Consider the following 24,553-nt stretch of genomic DNA (forward strand, 5'->3'; position numbering starts at 1 on the left):
TGTTTGTCGTAGTCGCGTCGTTAAACGCTTCGAGCCGAGCGAGAAATTCAAAGCAATTTTCGGGGCGGCGACGCGTCGATTGTTGCTGTTCGCTCGCGTGTCCGAGCATAGCGGGCAAACAGGCACCCTTTGAAAAAAACACCCTCCACGAACTCCGTTTACCGTGTTAAACGCGACAAGGTCAGTTGCGAACGAGAGACTCCGCCAGGGGCGTTCTTTTTAACGCGACCGCTGCGTCGAGTCGAAGGTTTTCGAAACTTATATCACAAAATACTATCAGAAATTGTTATGAAATCCACGATTAAAAGGCTAAGCACTAGAATATCTCAAAAACTAGGGTCCACTTTGTTGAATTCCTTAAAAATTCGCCTGGGTTAGGCTCGAACGCGATGAAAATCGTGACTAGTATAGAGTCTCAGTAGTGAAGACTGATATAAGTCAGACGGCGCTCGGTGGGTGTTGCTTATATTACAAAATACTATTAAAAATTGTTATGAAATCCACGATTAAAAGGCTAGGCACTAGAATATCTCAAAAACTAGGGTCCACTTTGTTGAATTCCTTAAAAATTCGCCTGGGTTAGGCTCGAACGCGATGAAAATCGTGACTAGTATAGAGTCTCAGTAGTGAAGACTGATATAAGTCAGACGGCGCTCGGTGGGTGTTGCTTATATCACAAAATACTATTAAAAATTGTTATAAACGATTAAAAGGCTAAGCACTAGAATATTTCAAAAACTAGGGTCCACTTTGATGAATTCCTTAAAAATTCGCCTGAAAACCGTGGCTAGTACAAAGTCTCAGTAGTGAAGACTTATATAAGTCAAACGGCGCTCGTAGAATTGGAAACGCACGAACTCTAAACCCTTTTCTCAAAATTGGTTTGGCTTTAACAAGTGCCAGTCTCGAGGGTCGAACACCTGGCAGACACGATGTTTGGGAAACTATTCCGGAAAGTTGCATGCATGGCCTCTTGCCATGCTTCAACGTGTCCGATGGGACACGATACCGCCAAAGAACAAGAAGTGGAAATTGGTTGTCAGTGATCGTTCAATGCCCGAACGTTAAGCGCTTCAGAAGCTGTTAGGTTTCCGACACGAGCTCGTTCAGAAATCGGTTAACGAGTCTTGGAGAAGCAATTAGAGTTCCCATTCGCTCGGATAGTTTAGTCCGTGTGGGAGCAATTAGATTCGCAGACCGCGTTAGAAAATCAGCGGAAACGAACAGTCGCGTAAATTGTTGTTTGTCAACGTTTCGAACCGTAACAAATTATTTTTATTTCGTTTTACTAAAGTTTGATATGTGTTAATAGTAACTTGTTCGCGTTATCGGAGATGCAGGGATAGGTGCGTTTATGGCAGTAAGGATAAGTTTGGAGCGTGGCCCTCGGGCGCAGACATCTGCACTCAAGCACGGCGCGTTTGCCTTTGGATTTCCCTCTTGCTTCGAGTAACGCGTCGCGAAACATTTATAGATACACGGATAGATTGCCTTAGTAATCCATCGGTAAGCAGACCGTGCACATATACCTAGTATATTGATAAACACGAGTGTGTACGTTCGCAAATTACCTTCCGTCATTACGTGAAATTCTCGAAGCAGGGCTCGGCGATCGGTTAAAAATAAGTTGCATCTGGGTCGACTTGATTCGCGAACTACGACTGTTTCGAGGAGGGTAGAGCCCATTAGCTCCTCTTTTCGCGAAGTTATTGTCGCGGTTTTCAGAAAGTCCGCGGTGGTTAGAGAAAAAGGGGTGGCTTTCACGCGACAGGGGTAGGGATTTGAAAGTTTTATCGACGAGACGGGTTCCACGGTTCCGGCCGAGGCAAGGTGTCCTCACTTAAATCGCGCGGCGGCGTGTTTGCTCCTATCATTTCCAGAGGACCGTCTCATTTCAGACGTCTTTGAGTAGTTTTCCTTCTAGTCTGAAAACGGTTCTTCAAGAGGTCCTACCAGCGGCGTTACTGTGAGAGTTGTGTTCAGTGCCAAGCTAAGAGGAAGCAGGTCAGCTTAATAGGCTGCCAGGCACATAGCAGAACCGTTTTTCGTCGTGTGCCGCTTATTTACTCGTAAAACGCCGCTGTCCTCGATTTTCTAGCGCGACCGTTGGTTAATGATGGAAAATCGAGGAACACTTTTCGCCACGAAAATTATGAGGAGCTCCAAAGAAAATACGACCGTCTTAATCGCCCCGCTTTTGGCCTTTCCTCCGCAAACGTCTCTTTGAACCAGCCCCTCGGTTATTCAGAACGATTATGGGAAACGATAACTATTATCCTTGAAAATGGTTCTAACATACATCGTTTTCTTCGTTTATTTTCAATGTGTCGTGAATGGGACACTCATCGTGACTACCAGCAGTTAATAATAAGCGATACATGGACTGTTAAAAAGATGATCCGTAACTTTCGAAGGTTTATTATTTTCGACACTGTTCGGGATTGAAACAGCTATTAGAGGATGGTAAAACCATTCCTAGCCGATGCAAAATCGGTACAGAATCGAAATAGAATGCCAGTATGCGTCACCTGTACACGATCGAGCAACGTGACATACGCGCGACAACGACGATTTATTATTTTACGAACGACACGATCGTACATTCAGCACGATTTCGCGTCGTCGCTTAATATTTAATCGAGAGACAGTTTTTCGGCGTTGATGTTAAAATAAATTACGGCAGGATCACAGAGGAAGCGACGAGTCGTCGAAACGTCTCGTTAAAGCGCGGATGTTATAATTAATTAACGCGCGTTGAACGCGAAGCGGCGGGTACGCGTATCCAAAGTTGATAAAAACGGTATAAATTAAATGATAAAAAAATAAAAAACGGGATGGCGACACCGAGGAGCCGTGTTACGCCTTAGCGTTCAGCGTCGGTTCGAACCAACGAGCGAACGAAATTTCGTGTAACGCGGCGAGCAAGAGAAAGTAGGGTGGTTTTGGTAAATAGCAAAGCCGGATAAAACGTTCCAGAAAAAGTTGTTCAGAAAGATGTCAAGGTACTTGTGAATGCGGAAAAACGGTGGCAAAATGTCACGCGTCGAACTGGGTCACGGTGCACGCACAAAAGTCATAAATAACTCCTAATAACGCGTTCGCGGCTTAAAAACACAGCAAACACAAAGGGAACGAACACACGGTCCCCCTGGACACGAGCTCTGGACGAACAAAGGAAACGTCTCGATTCGAATTTCGAAGGGCAGGCCGAGAAATATTAATTTAGTGGGTCGAAACGCGATGCATAATTCTTCCGGATTCGTCGTGGAAATCTCGCGAACCTCGGGAACTCCTTAAACCTTAACGCGAATTCAACGTCGAGTCTTTATTATTCATGCCAGGGGTATCTTAATCGCGTCTCGTCGGAGTTCCTTCGAGGCAAGTGTAAGCGGCTTTAACTTATTTGCCGAGGACTTAAAGAACGAGACGCATCTTAATTGCTGCTAGTCGGGCGCGAAGTCCTTTGCCCCCGAAAAATAAATACGAAACGTTTCAAAGGATTACGTTTACCTGGCGAAGAAAACGGGGTCGAGTTCCTTGGAGATTTTTTTCTCCCCAAAGCGCCGTTCGATTCGTTTTCTCTCTCGAGGGCAATCGATGTTTTTATTTTATAATTCGAGGGTTGCGTTTCATTTTGTCCAAAGTGGCATTCCATGTCTATCGTTTCTGTATACTTCATATTCGATTTGATAAATTTATTTTATGAGTTTATTATTTCGTATCCTGACCTCGTCGACAGATTTTATAATCGGAAGAAGGGTTGACCAGAGCCAGGTCGGATGACAGTTCCCTGGTAAATTGCTATTGTAATCGTATCGCTGGTTCACAATTAATCGTACGTTCGACGTTATCGGTCGGTTGTTAGCCTAGGTACCGCGTACTAACTGTGTGTACGCGCGGGAGTACGCTAATATTAAATTACGCTGGAAATTATGTACAGTGCGCCGGTTTACAGCGTGTTCCCCACCGCGTATCACCGTGGACTTTTGCATCAGATCTCAGTATCAATCTTCCGTTATTACATTTGCCTGGCCAACACAAGCAGACGGGAACAAAATCGTTTTTCCGGCCCTCTGAGCAACAACACCCGGAAGAATCCGGGTCATTTTCGTTCGAGCTACGCTACAAACCACCCCCTTCCCCCTCCACCCTTAATCTTCCCGCGGCTTTGCCTGCCCGACAAAGAAACCTTCCGCTTTCGAGGGAGAAATTTTCAGTCCTCGCCCCGCCAGGGAATTACCAGCTAAACCGCCTTTTTCGATGAAATCGCCCCTCCCCCCTTCCGTTTCCGTCGATCTTTCTCGACAGCCAGTAATCGTGATCCCACGTAACTTGACATCGCGTCCAAGATCAGGGCTTTGGTAAACCTTCAACCCCTCTACGTACGACTTAATTCCAAATAATTTTCCAAACGCGTACCATTTAATTTTCTTCAAATTTGTTCGTGAAGTCGAAGGGTTCGAGGATAGAATACGGTACGAATAATTTCTTTACTTGGATTCAAAATGATTTCGTTCGGTGGTGTTAGCGTGCGTGCGTGGGTGGACGCGTGTTCGCGAGATGTAAGAGTGGAAGAGCGAAAGGCAGACAGGGAGGATCGAACAAAAGGAGTCGGGATCTGTTCGTGACGGGTCCAATGGTCGTTTCGGCGCCCGTCTGGTATTGGACGGCTTTCAATTGGCTGGCTTATTGTTGCCGATTTTCATTTCGCTGCTTTATCCCTCCCCCTCGCTCGTTGTACTTTTCGTCAGCTTCGAGGTAACGCAAAAAAAGAAAAATGATAACTTTTTTCTCTCCCCTCCGTTCGCGATACCGTAGAACGTCCTTGCGTCTGTACTTTTTTTCCTCTCTTTTAAATGGCCCCGGTTCGACCGTAGTTTCGTACGAGCGGCGGGGGAAAATATACGATGCTTAATGGAAACAAGAAATATTCGTCGGTTCTCATTCCCGATTACGGGTTCGTTAGTACACGAGTCCCCTCGAAAGTTACGTAACTCCGGAGGCTCGACTTTGCGCAACATCAATTACTGGAATGAACTCGAGGGCCGGCTCGCTCGCCACTCGAGCGCAAAATTATCGAAAGAATCGAGCCGATTCGGTGTATAATGAAGAAGCGGTCGCCCAGCCTGTTACCGGTTACTCGATAAACGAAGCCACGATCGCCCCATGAATCGCGAAAATATTTACTAAGCCGTGTTTGGGAGCAACTATGGGTTTTTTAGCCAGACTATTAACGCGCCAGTGTTCCTACTTTCGAGGGCGAGAAGATTGCTAGAAAATGGGTACGCTAGATCAGAGAGTTAATTTAGTTCGTAATAGGTTTCTTAAATGAAACATTGAAGTAAACGAAAGACTTAACAGCTTTAGCGCTGATGAAGATAATTATTCTCGCTTGGACTTGATGAATCTAATCAAGCTCCGGCGTCGAGGCAGACTCTCATTAAAATTCCTCGGGAACAATGTCAGAATAGTGGAACAATTCGATTCGATCGATGGGGTAAACATCTCGTTGTTGGATCTACTTGTCGAAACTCTTGCTTTTCGAAAAACCACTATTTTACGATGGTCAATTTTATTTAAATGGTTGTTCTCATCGATATTTGTCTCTTAAAACCATTTCCACCGAAACGATGCTACTGGAAATCCAGGATCAACGAGGATTTTTTCGTTCGAACGTCGATTCGATGTAAACAAGGGAACTCCTAAATGGTAAACAACTCGAATGGGCGGCTAAAAAGCCGCAGCATGGGTTTAATGACCGGCTGCCATGCTCGATGGTTCTCTCAACGACACTTATTATTATAAATGCATCGGTTGGCCGTGTACCAGCACACCTGACCAGTATTTACGAGAGCTGATAATCCAATGGCCCATGAAATATTGTATCTCCGATGGTTAACTCGGGAGAATTTACAATTATAATTTTCAAGCGGAGGCGTAGACGCTCTTTCGCCCAGACTTTTTTTTCCATACGAGTTTTTAAATAGACTACTCGAATCGAAGGTAACGAGTATTCGTAACCCCGTGAATGAGGTGCACGATAATTTTATCGTTTCGCTGTACTCTCTTAGCGTGCCTCGTTGGCAAATCAATGTACGCCTTCATAAACAACGCGTTGGCGGTTTCTGCATGACGAGTCGATTGATAATCGAACCGCAGCGGCACGCTGCGAAATAAACGTAGAAAGAAGAAAAACGAGTACGCGAAGCGGCGTGTTTGCCAATGGAATTTTCATTCCGAATAAATGTCGCGCCAACGAACGCAGGGACGGGAACGGATACAGTTTGACGGGCTAACAACGCGACGAATTCGTCAACGGGCCCGTCAAAATGCATTAAAAAAGTTCCGTCTGCCGTTCGTTAAAATAAAGACCGGTATTTCGCGTAATGCACTTTTCATTTCATTTTTTTCCCCCCTCCCTTTACTTCAACCGAGACTGTAATGGATTTTCGGAGGTACACTCGTTATGAAATATGCGTTGTCCGTCCTACTCCGGGGCTCTGTACATGTCAAATACTTTTGCCATCCATTATTTAATGCTGCATTTTTAGTTTGCGGAAGCGCGTGCATTGTAATACGCTCTTTCCTTGACGTTTGATCCATTGGTGGACACTAACGATGTTCAGATTTTGAGTAATAATAGGTTTATAGTGTGAACTAGAATCTGGGTTAGACTAAGAGTTTCAGTAGTAAGGGTCGATATAAGTCAGACGGCGCTCGGTGAGTGTGTTATATCACAAAATCCACGATTAAAAGGGTTAAGCACTAGAATATCTCAAAAACTAAGGCCCACTTTGACGAATTCCTGGAAAATTCGTCTGAGTTAAGCTCGAACAGAGTCTCAGTAGTAAAGACTGATATAAGTCAGACGAAGCTCGGTGGGTGTTCCTTATATTACAAAATACTATTAAAAATTGTTACAGAATCCACGATTAAAAGGTTAAACACTAGAATATCTCAAAAACTTCACTTTGACGAATTCCTTATTCCTGACCTCCTCGACGACCCTAACGATTAACCTCGTCGCTCGCGACAAACTTCTCGTAGCTAATCAAACTTTCCCGCCGAAAGTAGCTCGACCAGGAGAAAAGAAACGACGAGAAAAGGCATCGATCGCGAAGGGGAAGGAAACCGTTGGAAAAACTCGCGTGTTGCCGTTGGCTCGAGGACGGAGTCTGGCCTGTAAAAGGGAATAGGGGTGGTGGAAAGAAAGTTGCAGAATAAACAGGGTAGTTAACGGGGTGTGCTCGCGTCCAGAGTTGAAAACGCGCGTTTATCTGTCCTCTGGTCGCGAGAGTTTCCTTTTATCAGTAGGCGCGACCGACGGTGACATCGGCAGAAGCAAAAAGGCATAACGCCTGCGGGGGTGGGGTCGAGAGGGGGGCCAGGGGGAACGAGAGACTCGGGGTATCAAGTTTTAACGAGGTCCCCGGGTGTTCGGACGCGCGACTGGAGGGGCACTTTGCAGACACAAAGCCTGGGCGCAGCTTTGCCCGAAAGCACGTTTCCCCGCGGCGTCGGTTGTTAGTGCCTTTACGATACTAACGCTCGAAACGCGCCGTACAGCCTCGATTATTGCACGTAAACCGGCCCCGACCATTCGAAAACACGCTTTATCGCTCGTGGAAGATCGAAAGATCGACCAACGGTGGAATTCGAGCCACGGGACCGTCGCCGTTCACTTAATAGCGATAATTGCGACGGAAGCGTGGGGGTCGCGAATGAATAAAACATGAAATTAAAGCGAGCGAAAGTTTCCGAACCTGAAAATCTAGCGCGACGCGGGCAAGGGCTCTCTATTTATTAGCGCACGGTTCGACGATATTCTTTCGAGTGGTCATAAATTTCGAGTAGTTGCCCGTTAGCGAGATAATGAAGAAAACGAGAGGGATTCCCAACGAACGGAGGAAAACGGATGTATACGAGGCGGTTGTTTGCATTTGTCGTTAGAAACCGAACGATAAGGATCGGAAAACAAGCACGAGACGTAACGATCGCAATTAAGCCGCAATTACCGCCATACTCGTTATTAAGATCTTTACGAGCTCGCGATCGAGACGATCCCGTAATTCGATGTTTTCGTAAACCAGCGTGAACGGAACGAACGAAACAACGCAGACGCGTTTCCCGCTGGCGTCTAAATATTATTCGGGGCGGATGAATAAATCTACGGCAACGGGGAATATTACTCCGCAGTGAAAATAAACACATCGCCTTCGAAGAATATCGCGAGATTAAGCTCGACGAAAATAGTCGGTGGCAGAACGTGGGAAGGGGGCTGCTTTGCATTTAAATCAAACCAGGTGTCTCGAAATCAATTCGAGCCGTCGAGATACGAAATCGGGCTGTTTTACAATTTAAATACACGCCCGTAGGAAATAAAAAGCTCGATCACAAAGCGGCAATTACGTTTATCGTTGGTTTTCGTTCCCCCCCCCCTTTCCTCCGCCGCGATTATCTTCTCTCGCCGCTTCCCGGAAGATTCGTCTCTCCGTGGGAAGCCCCGGAACTTCGGAAATTAGTTTATCGCCCGGACAACGTAGCACGCTGCCCGTGATGGGATTCAAACTTAAAGTTCAAGGATAAAAACTCGGCCGCGTCGAGAAAAACGCGGGGGAAGATCATCGTCGCTGCAAGACTTTCAACGTCCCGTGTATCTCGAACGATTTCAAAGTCTTCGCGATTCTTTAAGCGAAACGACAACACCGATACACGAAAGAATTACGAGGAACGAGAATACAAAACTTTACTCGGAGCACCGTCTTTCGAAACTTAGTCGTTTTGAACGTGCACTATCAAGGTATACAGGGTGTTCGGCTAGCCCTGCGAAAAATTTTAATGGGGGATTCTAGAGGCCAAAATAAGACGAAAATCAAGAATACCAATTTGTTGATGGAGGCTTCGTTAAAAAGTTATTAACGTTTAAAGTTCCGTTCGTACTGAATTTTTTTCTGGAAAGTGGGTAGGATTTCGGGGGTATGTCTATTCACCAAAAATGATTGTAATTGACCCACGCAACTGAAAATATTTTTTTTAGAATGATTTGAAATTTTTTTTTTTCGTCGAAAAATTTAGTCACCTACTCCCTGTCGATTTTCCTTAAAAATTCGTTTTTCATTTTTAGTAATTTTGGTTGACGCCCTACAGAAAAGTTGTCTAATACTTTTTTTGTAGGTACCCATGAGCTCTACTTCAGAAAAAAGATTCATTGAAATATATTCACAATTGTGGGAATTATGGCTGTTTGAAAATTGAAGCATCTGTATGGGGTTTTTCCCATTTTGGGGGGGTCAAGGACCAACTTTTCGAATATTTTTGCAATTTGTACATATTCTATATTAAAATACGCGTAGTTTGCTTTTTTAAACATTAAAATCGTCCAATCCGTTCAGAAGTTATGACGTTTTGAAGATTCGCATGAAATTTCAGGGAACGATTTCTGGCCAGAAATTATATTTTCGGTAATGAATTTTTTTCTCGAAACTGGTAAGGAATTCGGGGGTATGTCTATTCACCAAAAATGTTTGTAATTGACCCCTGCAACTAAAAATATTTTTTTTAGAATGATTTAAAATTTTTTAATTTCGTCGAAAAATTTCACACCTTCTCGAATTTTTTTCTCGAAAGTGCGTAGGAATTCGAGGGTATGTCTAATGACCAAAAATGACTGTAATTGACCTCTGCAACTAAAAATATTTTTTTTAGAATGATTTGAAAGTTTTTAATTTCGTCGAAAAATTTCACATCTTCTCGAATTTTTTTCTCGAAAGTGCGTAGGAATTCGAGGGTATGTCTAATGACCAAAAATGTTTGTAATTGACCCCTACAACTAAAAATATTTTTTTTAGAATGATTTGAAATTTTTTAATTTCGTCGAAAAATTTCACACCTTCTCGAATTTTTTTCTCGAAACTGAGTAGGATTTCGGGGGTACGTCTGTTGACCAAAAATGCTTGTAATTGACCCCCGCAACCGAAAATAATTTTTCCAGAACGATTTGAAATTTTTGAATTTAATTGTTAATAACTTTTTAACGATGCCTCCATCAACAAATTGGTATTCTTGATTTTCGTTTTATTTTGGCCTCTAGAATCCCTCATTATAATTTTTTCCAGGGGTGGCCGAACACCCTGTATGTACAGTAACACAAATTAACAAAACGAATGAAGAAATTTGAAATTTCTCTGAAGAGGAATTCTAATATTCCTTAAAATGGCGTTACAAAATTGTACTCGAGTTAGTTCTATTAAATTCTTCGAGTGCAAAGGGTTGAAAAAGAAAGAGGAACTTTTAGAGGATTACAGGCGAAAAATGGTTAATAATCTCCGATCGCGAAACGTCTAATTTTCGAGATCCTTAGGATCGATCTTCCGGAAGAGTGGACGAACTCTTTCTTTGTTTCGTTAAACGCGTTTGCCCGGGGAACAAAGAAATCTGGCGGGGCGAATTTATAGAGAAATCAGGAAGCTCGGGCGTTCGCGTAACAATGCCTGGAATAAAGCGCATTTTTCTGGTACGCGTTTCATCGCCTGACCGAGAAATTACCGGGGAATTCCCCTATCACGAAATCCCAAGCAGGACATTTTTCTGTTCGCGAGAATTGCGGGCGCGCAACGTGTGTATGCACGCCATTGAATTAAAGTCGCGGCCGGTGGTTTCAATTCTCTTTTTTTTCCGCGCGACAAAACTTTTTTCCCCAACTTTTTATCCGCGCGGAAATTTACATTGAATATTAAGTCTAGAGGTTTTATGCTTAGGAAACAGTTGTACGGGCTTGCAATTAACCACGGTCTGTTTAATTCCGGTACGCGCTGGCTTTTCTTGCATAAGCGACGACGGTAGTTAAATAATATTGGAAAAATCAATAACGCGTTCGTTTAATTTTGTCTTGCACAATGGAGGCGTTTTCTATGGGCCAGCTGCGCGTGTTTTATTCCCTGGAATTGGAAGGAATTCCGAGTTGGACGGTCGTGGGCGACGTAAGACGTCGAAGAGCGCCGCGACGCTATCGATTTAGAATGCATATCAGCTTCTGGTGGCTCGAGGACCGGAAGTTTCGAGTCCGATGTTGGAAAGTTTTATCCGAGGATACGGTACAGTCTCGGGAACATCGAAAGCCTGGGCATTCTGAAATATACATTCGCTACTTTCATCGGTCTCCCTTGAATGCTACCGAAAAATCACTTCGCGCAAGGAAACCAGCCGAGAAGTTGCAGGGAAGAAACCCGACGACGGAACTTGCGAGCAAGGAAACTTTTCGACTGAAATTAGCTATTTATTTCGAAGACTCTGAGGAGTCCATATTTGCCTGGCAACCATCTGTCGAACTACCCTTTGCGATCGGTCGAAACTTCGGGACACGGGTGGCTTAACATATTTTTAAAGCCGCAGGAATTCTCGTTACGCGTGAAATCGCGATCCTTTGAAATGTAAAAATACGAGTCTCGTCCCGATAAATTATTGGTAATCTAGCAGAGTGCACGCGTTCTACTTACTGGCTTAAAACAGAGTCAGATACTTAAAAATATGCGGCGAAAGCCTGTTAACCTTCGCGGGAACCGAAAGAAAATTCCGAGACATCCTTTGGAAATATTACGACGATCAGATTTTATTACAAGCACGCCGGAGCTAAAGGCTTAATGGGACCGTATAATTAAAATTCTCACCGCGTCAAAGGAACAATTAATGAAGCGGCCGTGTCGCTGGAAGAACGGAAAAGAGCGGGTCGGAATAAATCGCGTACGATTAAATAAATAAAAGAGCAACGGACGCGCCGCATTAACGATGAAAATTACTATGAATTTCCGCGGTATTTTCCCCGGTCCTTGGGTTAAATTACATCCGTCCAAGCCGACGTCGTTCAAAAGAGAAAAGGCTCCTCGAACTAACTGGGTAAAAAACAAAGCCGTGCATTATACACGGCCGGTACACGACGAATATTCGTTAGAAAGTAATGAAAGCCGTTGTTCGAATGCCGGCTGCTGGAAAATCGCCATTGCGAAACGCGAAAAATACCGCGGAACCGACAAAAATAGCGAAGAGGAAACGAGCGCGCCAACGATGCTCGATTCTGACGTATTCCACGTCATGTTTTATTAACCCGCGAGCTTTTGTTCCTGGCGACGACGTATTCGCGAGATTTGATCGGGAATCTATTTTCCTGGCGAACGAGACGATCCCTGGAAAATTGCCCAAAAACTTGCGATACTTTTTGCATTGAAGATTTCTTAAAACGAATGTTGGTAATACTGTGCCTTAAAGAATATAGTAGACCTGAGACTATTGTATTTCAAGTACAACAGTCAGATATTACTCAATTAATGCCTACAATATCGATAGGATTAGCTGAAACTTCTTTGGGTACGTAACGTCAAAGTAAATTGCAAAATAAACATAGAAGGAGGCATAAATTATAGTAGTTGGTATAGTCATCTGATAGGGGATGAAATACCCTTTAAAATGAGCGTTTGTGAGAGACGATAGCTTTATTAGTTCCGGAGATATAGCGATTTTAGTTTCGCGCCGATGCGGTGGCTAGTTTTGGAGATATAAAGGTCCGAGGAGTTTGTTTACTACGGCCTTGTCAAGGCCGTTGACCGCACGTGACTCGGAGAAACTAGGTCACTCGGCCACTCGGTCACGAGACACGTGCGAGAAAGAGAGGTCCGGCGCGACGCGTCAGACGAAGACAGCGATAGTCGAATTAAGAAAAATTACCTTTTACATAAATTGCGATATCTCGAAAACGGAAAGTCCGATCGACAAAATCCAACAGCCATTTTAAAGGGGAGGCTTTGCCGCTTCCAACGGTGGTTTAATAATTAATAAAGCCCTAGTAGTTTCGGAACTGCACGCGTCTAAAGTTTTATGATTTTTAATACGCTTTAATAGGCTTGCGTAAGACGGACAATAGAACTTTAAGAATGATCTCTTCACATAAATTACGATATCTCGAAAACGGAAAGTCGGATAGACAAAATCCAAAAGCCATTTCAAAGGGGAGGCTTTGCCGCTTCTAACAATGCCTCAATTATTTATAAAGCACTAGTAGTTTCGGAACTGCACGCGTCTAAAGTTTTATGATTTTTAATACGCGTTAATAGGCTTGCGTAAGACGGACAGTAGAACTTTAAGAATTGTCTCTTCACATAAATTACGATATCTCGAAAGTGGAAAGTTGGATCGACATAATCCAAAAGCCATTTTAAAGGGGAGGCTTTACTTTCTAATTTTTCGTTAGTAGAACTGTTGAAACTCCTACGAAGAAATTAAAAAATCGGTATATTTAGATTTTTCCAAGCTCAGTCCCCCAAATAAAGCGACTTATTTCTGTTTTTTCTGTTCCAGGTGAGTACATATCGCAGACGATCGAATTACACGCAGCCTCGGGTGAGTGGTTTTACAGCGTTTTACTTTTTACCGGGACTTCGATTTCGCGTAGGCGAACACGGGTTCGGGATTTTAATCGCGAAACAGGAAAACCGTAATTCTTTCCGCTCCGGCGATGGAACAACGGAATGAAATCGCTCGGAGGACGCAGCCTTCGTAAATGTTTGCGGACAAAAAGATGTAAATGAAATTCCCTCGAGACGACGACGCGAGATTCGTTTTATCTCGGTCGCTTTCGAATAGGAAATTAATCCAGCGTTAAACGTTATTTTCGCGCGATCGAGTAAATTTATTCGACGTCGGGCTTACTCTGCAACTCGAGAAGCCGTCCTCAAATATTTCCTGCACGCTGCACCCACCATTTTAACACTAGATTTACCCCCTTTGATTTATCGAACGAGTCCAAAGAAACTCGTGAAATCGATGGTTTCGTAAAATCTAGTTTTTTCTTTGCTGGAAAATAGTTTACGTTCTCAGGCGTAAGAATGGAAAAGAAATTTTCGCGTAACAACGATCCAAGTGCTCGTTCTCTGACGCCTTGCTCGCGGAAAAACGCCTCTTGGCAAACCGCCGCCCGAGCGACGAATGGCGGTGTTAAGGAACTCGTAATGACCGTACTTCGTTACGGTAATTAATCGTCTGTACGATGAACTTCGTACAGGCCGTGCTCCGCGGAATTCTTAATCGCCAATTAAGGAGCCTCGTACGCTTAGAGGAGTCAAAAACAGGCTCGTTTATTACGAAATGTTTACAAAGGATTGATATACGATTGTCTTTGCCGCGTTTTTAGTGCATGCGATTTATGGTATACTTTCAGACGGAGTTTCACACACGGTAAGTGCGTCTAATTATAATATTCTATAACCAATCCATCGATTAAAAACTAGTTTCTCGCTCGTATCGCAATTTCCACGAAAATGGGGGGGTTGTCCGGTGGAAACGCGCGGCTGGAAAAAATTGTACAGGCGATCCGCGAGACTTGGGATCGTTGGAACGAGGCGGAGGGACGGAAACGATCGAGTTATCAGGAAAAGTAATGAACGCAGCTCCGATAGCGGACTTATCGGCGCGGCGCAGGCACGGCAGATCGAACGAATTCTACTAATTCTCGTTTTTTTTTTTCGTCCAACGTGGGCGATGGATGTGCTCGCGTCCGTGTGTGTACCTAACAATCGAGCCGAGCGCGAGACCAGGCGCACACTGAGCAATTAGTCGGTTCGCCCGGATAGCAGTGATTAATCGTCGGCATTAGGCGGCACCGTTTTCAGAGAAGCGACGATCGCGCGAACCGCTCGCCACCGTCGCTGCGACCCGTGCATCAAATCGCGCCATACGCGTGCACCGATTAATTGCTGTAATCCAAAATAATCGCGGCAATTTGACGAGTAAAAGGTATCCCGGGATAGAACGCGACCGTATAATTCCTTCCGCGGACGTAATTTATTTGTCGGTGGGTTCGCGTTGTTCCTTGGATTCCCGGTGAACGAGCAAAAATCGTGTCCACTTCTTTTTTTACCAATGGAGAATGTTAAACGATTCACGTAGGACCTTTCAGAGTGAACTCTGAAAATGCATTCGAATATGTTATTCCGTTCTGCTTAGCGATCCCATAAACGGTGATCATTTCCCTACCGCGATCCTCGAGATTCACGAGTACCAATTAATATCCCGTAACAATTTACGGAATTTCGCGTTTCGTTGGTGAAATTAGTCGACAACTCCCTCGAGTGTCTCTGTCGAATTCGAGTAATTTCTCGTTTCAAAGCAAACCGAGCATTTCGAGTAGTTTTTGTAGCATTGTCTCCGTAATTTTTAGACCAATTCCAAGAAGAATTATAAAACTACCCCTTATACACGAGCTTCTAAAGGTCTGGATTAACCAACCTAGTGATCATATTTTTCCTCGCTCGATTTTTGTTGTCCGAGTTATAATTTGATTGCGGTTGCTCGATAGTTCTAGGGATGTAATTAAAGTTACACAGCTGGCGATGTACCACGAATATAGGTGATAGAAGCCGTGACAGCGAAGCGACACGTCGCGTGGCATGTAAATCGGAAATTCAGCGATATTTAACCGGGACTCGATCGCTGAACTTTCGACATACAAGCCACGTAACATGCCACTTCGCTGTCAGTTTCTGCCAGACACCTCCTATAATCATACTATCTCACTAGCTATGCAACTTTAATCAAACGCGTCTCTAAAACTACCAAATAAACGCGATATTTCACGCGTGTCGTTACAAATATTTTCTCGTCCTCCAAAAAGTTCGAATTAAAAAATAGTAATCGAGAATAAACGAACGAATTAAAAAGGCAGGGTATATCGTGGGACACAAAAACGTTGTTTGGTATTTTTCCGATCGAAATACGGCGAATATTCGAGAACCGGGAATTCCCGGAACAATTTGTTATAAAATCCGGAGAATTCCCGGGAACGATTTTTCATTCGCGAGTGGCAATTCAGAGTTGGTAGCCCGTTTCTGGTCGGTGTGAAAAGCTTGGCCCGCGAGCCTTAAACTCGAGCGATCCAATAGGAAGGAACACTTCCTCTTTGGCTCGCGAAATACAGCTTTCGGTAAAGGGCGACCGGTCTCCATTGTTTTCACGAGGGAAACGTCATCCATCGACGACGACTTTCGCTTCTGTTTATCGTTCTCCGATGTTTATTGCGTCTCCGTCGATTTTCTCGGGGCCCTCCCTCGTAAATAATTCCCCGTTCAAAGCCTCGATACCGAACGTTTCGATATTCCACCGGGAAGACCTCGTTACGTCGTAAATATTGACTGTCGGGATAACGTTGGACAGTTTATCTTCTATTAAGTCGTGGACCATCGCACAATGGCGAGACTCGAGTCGTTTAACGACTTCTCGCGGCCCTATGGTGCCCCGTGGATCCTTTCCGCTGCTTCTCGGTGCAACGTTCTTAAATAATAATTCAGAGTTCGGTAGGAAATCGTCGCGCCGCGGCCTCGATTGATTTTATTCATGAGCCTCGTCGCGGAAGTACTTTGGATGCGACCAGCGGGCCCGGGTAAGGAAAAATAGCGGAAAGTTTTCCATTTTAAATGGCCACGGCGATAAAAATGTACACGTTGAACGAAACGTGCCGCCGACGTGGCCGTTTCAAACGACGCTGGATCCAGCTTCCCCTGGCATCCGTTTCTATTTGCTCCAAGCTTAATGGACACTGCCGAATTTTATCCTCCGAAATTTGGATTTACAGTGTCCCGGACTGGGATGCTCAAAACTTTCGAGGATGGAGGTTCGTACGATCGCCAGTGGGGATACACGAATTTTTTCGTTCCATTTTTCAATCGTTGCCTAATTTTTTCGAAAGGTGCATCGATAAATATTAATAAAAATACAGTGTATCCCACCTTTCTGTCCCACAAAGGTACACTCGATACGTTTTGTCCATTAAACGGGTATTATTTGCAATTGCAAATGAAGCGAGGCAATACCGTCGATTAAAATATGTTTACACGCTATTTACGAGAAAAATCAACTTGGAAAACTTGTTACCGAATCGGTATCGAATGCAATCGACGGGAGGTTTAATTTACTTTGTAAATTGATCGTGTTATTATTCCGAGCGGGGCGCGACTATGGAATTGTTTTTTCGCGAGCGTTTCCGGTGCTACGAAGAAAGAACGCGTTGAAATATGCATTCCGGGGGGCGAATTTCATCCCCGATACGAGACACCCGTAATGGAAGAAAGGAAACTTTCGATGTTCCGCGCGTCTTACGGCGGATCTAAGTATATCTGCGTGGAAGAAGATACTCCCGTCGTGACATATCGCCGTTCTAAGTAAAAATAAAGAGAAATCTCTGTATCTCTATACGCCCTGAACACGACCGCCAAATGCACTTTCGTTGCCACCATTTTTAAGAAGAGTTCGCTTCGGTCCCACGAGGGATTCGCCCACGCAGCGAACATATTGGCAGATTCCAAAGAAACAAAACATTTCATTCATTCCTATCGTTTAAACGTTCTTTACTTGTCATCTCTTTGTAATTATTCACAGTCAATCTCATACTTCGTGTCATTAAATTTTGTATTTCTGATAACTATCTTCTGAACTTGTAAATCTTTCTGTAAAAGATTCGACTCGTAAGCACTCGGGGGATGTTTTCGAGGAACGAGACACTTAAGATGCGAGCCTTTGTTTGACAAATTCGTAAAGAAAACTTGTTTTGCGGATACGGAGTCTCGTTCTTTGGAGGAATTCGTTCGATCGATGGTCGTTTCCGGTTTCCGAATGCGTCGTACGCTGCTCCGAATATCGATAGGCGATTCGTATAAATTGATAGCCGGTCTCCCCCGGTCCTCCACGGTTGTCCGTCACATTTCGAATTCTGCTTGAATCCACGGAAAGTGTCTCGCATGGCGGAACACGGGGCTGTAAAAAGCCGACCGGCTGCGGAATTTCCAGCGCAGGGGGGCTGACGTGGGTGATCCGGAGATCGATGGCGACTACGAAACCGACTCGTGTCGAGAGCAACTTATTGAAAACGGTCCGGTGCACCTGACGCCGGATCGCTCGATCTCTCGGCCGAGATTTCGACCTCGAAACGATGATTCTTGTTCGCGCGATAGTTCCTGTCGAGTTTCATGGAGAAACCGAACATATTGCCGGGGAAGCATCGATCCTAGCCGGCCACACGCCATTTTCCATTCCGCTTTTTACATTATTCGAATTATTTGTCCCTTTATCGAGCTCCTGTTTCTCTTCGAACGCCTCGATTTCTCGTTTCAAGGAGATACGTAATAGCGGAGATCTCTTATGCTCGAGTAAGATTCAGATTTAGTTGAAAATGGACTCGTCGAGGGTTAATAAAACCGTGAATGTGGATTTAGGGGTCTCGACTGGAGCCTGTGCACACCCTAACGGTATCGCCTCGTATCTCCGACACTCGAGGTCCTTAATCTTCCTTGACACCGCGCCTAAATCAACGGAAACCGGTGGTAGCCCATTACCGGCAGATGTATTATTAACCACTTGCCAAGGTGGAGCCCGCCGCCACGAACCTAACCGAGCATTTGCATAATATGGAGACAGGAGAACGTGCACGGTTACTGTAATATGGCGTTCAACGGCCTCGGGACGACGCAGCCGACATTTACGAACTAAGAAACCTCCGAAGGGGACGATCCCTGACAACCTGACAGCTGATGTCCGATTAATTAACGAATTTTCCACTGCTACGTAACTAAATAGCAAATACTTTTGTTAAATCTAACCTTCGACGCTTCTATTCCCATAAACGTTGAAATTTGCAATGATAATCCCGCAACACAGGAATTACAAAGATTCGTACACTATTTGTTCACGGAAGCAGTTAAAATGTATCTAACCAAGACACCGATCTATCGATTTTTAACAATGGTCTCGGCCTTGGGAAAGATCCGAGTGCACCCCCTGAATCGAACCCTCCTTAGCTACGATCGTACCCTGTGTAGGCCTTAAAAATGTTATGGCGTCGTTTAGCGGATCGTTTCTTACTGTCGTTGGTTCTGGACCGGAAATTCCCGAGGGTCGAGGAACGTTACCTTTATCGGGGGTACGTGGACAACGCAGGGGCGCGTACGATCGCGAAGAAACACGATGGAGGGCGCGAGTTATTCGAGGGACGCAGCTGACTCGACTACAAATATCGTCGCCGGTGTTGCAGAAACTCGATATGAACGGTCCCGCGCGCCCTTCTGCCAATAAACCGTATTGCAGCCCATATCTCGCCAGCCGAACCATTAGCCTGTCGAACTTTAATGCCGATTGGGATTATTACGATATAGCCAGCTGCGGATTTCCTGCGCAACGAGAACGATCCCCGAGCCCACCGCGATTCGATTCCCGATGCTCGACCAACCGTTTCGAAGGATTCCAGGATCCTCTGGCTATTTTCTTCGTTCTATGGCTAGATTAACCTACATTTAATCGGCCGATAGACCTGTTTTATTTCACGCCCGCTTAAGGAGGCTACCCTTAATCCTTTGTTGACTCCCACGAAGTTCGTCGAGTCGATTACGCGTACCAAACGAATCTCGATTGCAAATATCGTGATTTATCAACGCGTACAAACGTCACGCATAGTACACAAGCGAATCGGTCAGTTCAATATAATATTATCGATAAAATTGTTGGAGACGAAATGCAAAAAATGGGACTACTACTTCATAATTTTACTGGACCAATGCAAATAGAAATATCGAGTTATATTCATTGTGTTACGATAGACTTTAATATTCATGAAACGATAGCTAATTTCGTAGATATGATCAGATCTAATCAGAGGATAGCTACTTGATGCAAGCCTTACATTACGCAACACTTGCAACAAAGAACAAACGAACTAATTGCTGAAAACACGAGGTATTACGTGATTATAAGAAAAGAATGTTAATGTAGAGACTTTAGACGCTCAAAAGAATTAATTGAACACACAGTGGGTTTCGTTCGAAGCATACGTGGGAACAGGGAAAACGTGAAACCAATTAATTATCGATTATCTTTCACGAGCTTGTCAAAGAGGTACTTTCCGATTTGGCGACGTATTCGATGTGCTCTATCGTTCAAAAGTTTGGATGCAGTTGAGTATTATGAAATCACTTGCAATTAAAGTCTCATATATCAGTTTATACTAAAAACTAGCTAAAATAAGGAATAAGTTCCTTTTACTAGTAGTTACTTTCGATCTATCAAGGAATATCGTGTTTTATTGAAAAATTTGTATCGGGATCACTTTTATCTTTTTAGTAGGATCTTGGAATTCTTTGCAAGTTCTCTTTTGTCGCTGCTCGGTGGAACTGACCAGCCCTTGGTCAGGCATTCACTAGCTGGCACTTTAACACTCCATCGAACTGATTTTATAAAAATTTTCCCGTGAATTTGCCCAAATATTTTGATATCTCATATAGTATAGTTTTTCATTATTTCCGAGAGTTCAAAACGTAAAAGTTAATTAGTTTCTTTAAGGTACCGTACAGTTTCATTTATTTCTATCATCTGCTGCAATTCTATTATTCATCCTAAACAAACTGGTATACCAAATATGCTGCAAATGTTGTGCAGTTATTCAATTTGGCGAAAGCTAATATCAGGACTCTGAATTGTTAAAGTTGTGACTGCAAGGTTCTGTGAATATCGCGATGTTTGGTCGACTTTCCTCGATAAATATCCCCGCTGACCACCTATCATAGAACGATACTACGATTTAGAAACTTGGAAATTATAGCCGACCGAACTACCGAAATCAATTAAGCTAGCAAACGTAGAAAAGTCTTTCGGGGTTGCTATTATTAATAATTTTATCTGATATTTCAAGAAGCTATACTAAGTTCGCAGCCATTAGCTCGGCCCTACCCTGGAGGAAAGTATTTAGAATACTTTCGTCGCGGGTAACACCGATTACCAGGTCCCACCACGAGGAGGTTGCTGCGACTGGGGACCCGAAGGGACATAGATGGAATCAAAGTTCCATCGATCTCCCTTTTACAGTCTTAGAAACTAGATTACTAAACTAGAGAGATAGAAGGAAGCAATGTTCCTTCGATCTTCTAGTTTAGTTGTGCCAAGTAATTATTTCGTTTAAAAAGGGATGAAGCTAAATTGTGGGATACGCGACGCGACGCGACGCGATGCTGAACCGTGCAGCAGATCTTCGGATCGAATCAACACTACCCTTGGTAGATTGATTTCTATTTCTAGAAATCGATCTATCATTGGCAGGCGACTAGATCTTTCGGACAAACTGGACGGCCGATCACATGTTTCGTTCGACGAAACAGTGGTGACCGAAGCAAGAAACGAGAGAACGAGTCGAGAGAAGCTACTTGTTAAATAATTACTTGGCAACATTGGGAGACGCATACAATAGGGACTTAAAATTAACGTCGAAGCTCAAGTCTTCAAGTTGAAGCTAAAATTCGGATGATAGAAGGAAACAAAGTTCCTTGGATGTTAGTTCTACCAAGCAATTATGTGGTTAAAAATAGGGATGAAGCTAAATCGTGGGATACGCGACGCGACGCGATGCTGAACCGTGCAGCGGATCCGAGGATCGAACCTACTGCCCTTGCTAACTCGATCTCAACAAGAAAACAGAGAACTGCAACTCTGAATCGAGGTCTCCATTTCTCCAACGCAACCCGCCGGGAGCCCGAAGGACCCGACTTAGGCTGTCTGACAAAGAGAGAGTACCTGAGACAGTGTCGACTTCCGCTGGAAGGTATGCGTTTCCGCAGAATACGGAAACTCCACACCTTCCAGCGAAGTGCCGTTTTCCCTCAATCAAGCTTACCAAGGGAAGGCGATTAGATCTGTAGGACCAGATACACGGCCGATCACATGTTTCAATCGATGAAACAGCGGTGACCGAAGCTACGAACGAGGGAACGAGAAAACGAGAAGCTACTTATTGAATAATTGCTTGGTAAAACGCGAAAATATGTACAATAAAGATATCTTCGACGTTAATTTTAAGATTCGCGACGAAGCTTAAGACTAATTAATTTGGAATTAGAAATCCCCCGGCGGTTGTATACTCCCTCGATGTCCTTGCGATTAATCTAAATTTAAACTGAAAACAAAATTAATATTTATATTAGTGAGATATGGGAGGAAATTAAGCAACCTATTACAAGAATTTAAGCTAAAACATAAAAATAAAAATCTTATATTAATCAGTGTCATCGAAACAAATATGGTATATCTATCGACACAATGTTATAGTCAAAACGAACATTCGTAATAATGGAAGAAACTTGGATCGAGACCCCAAATTGAATCAACACAGTATTGTACATATCAAAACAAACTTTCATAGTAATGAAAGACACTTAGATTGAGACCCCAAATTGAATCAACACCAAACAATCAAACGAAATGAAAGAATCGAACAAAGTACCTCCGCAAATTATTACGAGAATTCGAGCAAGAACGTAACCACAAAAATCTTATTCTAATCAGTGGAATAAATATACCTGATATTGTATAGAAACAAATACAATATATGATCGAACATACATTATTATATCCTACAATATTATACATATCAAACCAATAACGTAAATTCGACAAACAATGTAAAAATAGAAACAGAGAAAAGGAACATTCATAATAACCAAATAAAATCAGATAGGAAAATAAAGTGGAATTCACATCAAACAAACAAATAAGCATAATACAATATAAATAAGTGGAGGGGGACTTACTACTTGTTGTCAGTACATAGGATAGTTACCACTCATCACCGTCCAGCACTGGTCAGTAGTGGTCAGCAGTGGTCAGTAGCGGTCAGTAGTGGCAGGAGCGCTAGTCAGGTCTGGTCAGCAGTGGTCAGCAGTGGTCAGTACTGGTCAGCAGTGGTCAGTAGCGGTCAGCGGAGTCCACCAGTGGTCACCATGGGGTCAGCGGCGGTCAGGAACCCTCAGCGTCCTCTTCACGCGATGCCCGCACTACCGAATTCGCGACGAGACTGAAGATTTGGTCTGCAGTGACCCTGCTTATACCGCGACGAAGGAGTGGGGAGACTCGCAGTCAGTGCCGAAGTTAAGATCGCCGGACCTACAGAACTCTTGCGATTGGTCCTACTTCTTGGCTATTCCTGGGTCATCACTGGACCACTGACCCTGATGTAAACCTCACTGTTGACCATCGATGACCGTAAGCTAACCACTGAGTGACCAACGCTCAATTACAGCCATCGCGAAGCCGACGACTAAAGCCTTTTTACAAACATCGAAGAAGCGTGTCTTGTGTTTCCAGACACGTACGATTTGGAAGTTGAACGTGTTTTTCAGACTGGACATTGATGGTTTACTCTATTGCCAAGGCAACTGCGTTTTCGTTGACCAGTGGCACTCGATAACGCATTTCCCAGATGCGACCAACTATTTCTAAGTTTAAGTTTGGAGTTTTCTCGTCTCTGGTCGATTAGATCTCCGTCAGATGTATCAAAGACCTAACCGGAGACACAGAATCGTTGCTTGAGACGGTCGTCGTGGGTGTTCCGCTCGCTTAAGGACGAAACTAGGGGTTTCGGGGAAGGGAAAATCGCCGAGGCCATAGAAGCGAACAGAATGCGGTGTTAACGCGCTGTGCGAAATCTCTGATGCGGCTGGGCGAAATCCCGTTTGGATTACGCGGCCTGGATACGACGCGAGCCCTTTTCGGAGAGGAAATTGTGGTTCCGTGAATGCCGTTTGGATTACGGAAGAGCGTCCAACCGATGGCTGATTTCGGGAATCAGGACGAGCCAGCCGCCTCTTTGGCGTCCTCGCGGTTGAACGCGCTTCGAGGATGAAGGATCGCGAGATGAAACTCTTAGGCAGCCTCCGCCTCGTCCTTTTCGAATTCCCCGGCTAATCTCGCCGGTACGACGTCCTCGAATATCCTTCGACGATTGTTCGTGTTTATTTATTACGAACCTTTGCGTATGGTTTCTTTGGTAACTTTCTCGATTAATTTAAAAGATATTTCTAGATCATCTTTGGATTTTATAAGCTTCCGAGCGACGTCCCTTCTAAGATCACGCGTCGAGGTGCAGATAAAACGATCGGATCGTGTAACATTCGGAGCCTTTTCAGCCGGTTCGAGCGGTTTCGCGTCGCGCGTGAAACGAGCTCAGGGGATCACGTGAAATTGAACGATCAAAGGGTTTGCCATTCGAGAGTGAAATCTGGCACTTTGCGTTTGCCGGGCAGACTCGTTCCAGGGACCGTCGGTATTAATTTACCGAAAAGCATTGATCCGAAATCGCCGTGCACCGATGAAATGGCGAGAAATCGCGACAAACGAGGCGAGAACGATGGAGTTTCTGCGGGTCCCGCATTCCGTTTTCCAGAGGAAAAGCGCGACCTTCGTCGCCAGACGCCCCCGGGAAGATCTTGGCCGGATTGTACGGCGAAATTTTCTTCTTGCCCGTCGCGAACAGCGATTTCACCCAGCCAGGATTCGAAACGTTGGATCTAACGCGTCCCGAGAGTATTGAGCGAAATTTCGCTATCGATATCGTGGAAACCGGTAGCTGGAACGAAGCATTGTTGATTCGACCCAGTTCCCGCGACGGATACCGCGGCTTTTTGCAACGATACTCGATTTAAAAAACTTATCGACGTCCCGGCTCCCTCGTCCGTGGAAAGTTTGATTAAGAGGCCTGCCT

At 44.3% G+C, this 24,553-nt stretch overlaps 1 protein-coding gene across 2 annotated transcripts in view; it reads left to right on the plus strand.

Annotated features, from left to right (window-relative positions):
* Positions 1-24,553, plus strand: part of Btk29a (tyrosine-protein kinase Btk29A) — a 126,023-nt gene that overhangs the window by 29,381 nt on the left and 72,089 nt on the right. The gene's annotated exons all lie outside the window — the stretch shown is intronic.

This window comes from Colletes latitarsis, chromosome 3 (assembly GCF_051014445.1).
Source record: "Colletes latitarsis isolate SP2378_abdomen chromosome 3, iyColLati1, whole genome shotgun sequence".
Classification (NCBI taxonomy): Eukaryota; Metazoa; Arthropoda; class Insecta; order Hymenoptera; family Colletidae; genus Colletes; species Colletes latitarsis.